General features: G+C 37.2%; 1 protein-coding gene across 6 annotated transcripts in view; it reads left to right on the top strand.

Annotated features, from left to right (window-relative positions):
* CSRNP3 (cysteine and serine rich nuclear protein 3) overlaps window positions 1–2,693 on the top strand; it is an 88,997-nt gene that overhangs the window by 42,826 nt on the left and 43,478 nt on the right. The window contains exon 1 of one of the 6 annotated variants that reach the window (XM_017735730.1): window positions 7–139. The exons of the other annotated variants lie outside the window; for them this stretch is intronic. The gene's annotated coding sequence lies outside the window, so the exon portion shown is untranslated. Of the gene's footprint in view, window positions 1–6; window positions 140–2,693 lie in introns of those variants that run through there. 6 annotated transcript variants of the gene reach the window in all.

The following is a 2,693-nucleotide window of genomic DNA, read 5'->3' as shown; positions in this document are numbered from 1 at the left end:
GGGGCCGCGCAGCCCGCGCGCTTTGGCAGTCGGAAATGTGCTTTGGCTTTAAGGGCATGAATTTCCAGTTGCAAATATTGTTGATACCTAAGGGAAGGTGCTCTGCAGTGTCTGCTTTAAAACGGGTCTCCTGCAAAAGGTAATTTTATATTAAAATCCCGATACAGCTTGGCATCTCAGAACGCAGGCCTGTTGATGTTTTAGACAATAGATCAGAAAGGATATGTAAAAGTACTTTTTCATCGTACTTATGTGCAGCTATTTATTTAACAGAGAACCCTGGTAATATCGCAGTAGTGCCTTCAGTATGTACCATCAGATTGGATAACACTGAACATGTCACTCTATGCTAATTTAAATGGAGAAAATATAGCAGTATACAGTCATGTAATTATCATAGAATTGCTATATTTGTCTAAAATGAGTACACTGGATTTTAAATTTAGATTTATGAGGCAGTTAGGTACTTATAGTAAGTACATACAGAGATAAAATTAACAGTGTGCAGTGAAATAACAATAGGGGCATCCCTACAGAACAGCATTCCCACTGTTACAATGGAATCACAACTTTGAAGTACACCTGTCTTATCCATTTATATAGGCAGGAAACTAAAAACCAAACGTTTTGCCTGTGGATCAGGCACTTAATACTCTAAAACACTCCCAGTATCAAGTTATTTAAGAAATCTTAAAGAAGAAGATCCTGAAGCAGAAAGGTGTTTGTGTTGCTACCAAGTTATGGTAATTTTCAGACACACTTTTCTTTACCCCATCTAAACTATTGAAAGTGTGGTTTATGTAAACATTTTGTGCTGCAATTGGAATGATGGCTACTGAGTCTCTTTAAGAATCATAAATAGAACCAAATCTTTACGTATGTGTCCGGCATTTTGGAGACAGAGGCATGATTTTGATCTCTCATGTTACTAAAGTTTTGTGTTAATTGTACTGTCTTAATTTACTTCTGAATGTGGGGAGCCCAAGTCTGGTGTGCAGGGTTTTGGTTTGAGGGTGCAGTGTTTACTGCACGTCTTACTTTTTTGGTCTCATTTGTTTATCAGAAAGAGGAATTTGCATTTACTGTAAAACATCTTGCTTTGGACAGATGCAGTAGTTGACTAAATGAAGTTTAAGTTCAATATTAATTGAAGACACGTAAGTCATGGTTTAGAGTACACAATGGCAAATTTTTGGAAATTAATTCCACAGCTTAAATATTTTCTCTGAGATAGCAACAGATGATGGTGTCATCTAAAACTTTTACTTGCTTTTAAAATGTACTTCTAGTAACTGAACCTTGAAGTTTAGAGTTGTCTTCCCTTTGAACAAGCAGGTGGAAGGCTAGGCTGAAGCGAGGCAGCTATAATCTTTTGCAAGATTGGTACAGATACCTTGAAGATAAATTTACATGTAGTCTGTCAGTATCTCTTTTTATCGTTGCTCTGAGCCAGATATGGTGAGGAAAAACTGGATTATAGATGCGACCTTTCCTCAATAAAACTTCTCCAAACACCATCATGTCTTTAAAATGCTGATACCATTTGAAGTCCTACCAGTGAGTTTTGATCACTGTTGCTTCATTGCTCTTTTGTTGGCTTTTTTGACCTTGGAAAGGGGATTGAATGTAGATAAAAGACAGATACAACTCATCTATAAATGTACAGAAGCCAAAAATATTTACTAGATTAAACAGCTCTGAGATAAATAGCATGTCTTTAATTTCTCCATCTCTCTACAGATATGGATACAGTATTCTAGTGAAATTTGTGATAAATGGGAAATGTGAATAATTGCTACCAAAAAAAGAAAAATCAAACTGGAAAATTGTGGCCTTTTTTTTCCTTAACATTTGCATATGATTCTCTCCTACAGCTCCCCTATCTCTAGTCTTATAACCCACCCTAACAAAAGAGGTTTGCATTTTCAGCACCTCTGCTTCAGTTTTCCATCACTTCGTATAATTTTTCCACAATGAAATAGGGAAAGTGGGAAAAGGAATAAAAGCATGTATCACCATAACATTTTGATGGAAAACTCACTTAATGTATGTAAGTAGACAAGTTACATATTGTGAAGTTAAGGATAAAAGGAAGAGGAGATACTTGAGTTTTTTAAGGTTTTTCTATGCTTAAATGCAAAAAGTATAAGCAAGGATACTTCTTAAAATCTAGCATCAAAATTCATTGGACAACTTGCATTTAGGCTTTCGGATTAAAAGATACGTGGCTTTTGGGTAGTACTTAATAAATAATGTCATGGAATATGTAACTTGAAGTCCTGATTTATTTTGAGGCTGGTTTGTATCCTGCTCTTTCATAAGCAGTAGGGATTTGCATATTTATTCCATTGTCTAATGTGAAGTAGGAAATGTGGGCTGCATAGTATGGAGCCTGACCCTCATCAGTCGTTCTGGGGGATACGGGCAGGAACTACAACATCATTTAGCGATTGTAGCTTCAGCATCTCACGTAGGCTGTTGGATTTTGATGAGGAAATGCAAGGAATGCTACCATTGTGTAGGGGAAGGCTGCGGAGTAAATAAGCCTCTGTGGTATTTGTAGCTCTCATTAGCATGCTGCCCCTTCATTACATTTATTTATTTAATTCTGGCAAATCATTTCTGTGCATGCCTGTAAATAAGCGGTGTTTCGCGTCGGTGCTGCTGGCGGGGTAAGGCTGCGCGCTGGGCCC

The sequence above is a fragment of the Corvus brachyrhynchos genome, unplaced genomic scaffold, assembly GCF_000691975.1.
Source record: "Corvus brachyrhynchos isolate BGI_N302 unplaced genomic scaffold, ASM69197v1 scaffold255, whole genome shotgun sequence".
In the NCBI taxonomy this organism is placed as follows: Eukaryota; Metazoa; Chordata; class Aves; order Passeriformes; family Corvidae; genus Corvus; species Corvus brachyrhynchos.
Note: the sequence above shows the minus strand (reverse complement) of the source record. Positions and strands in the feature narration are given on the sequence as shown.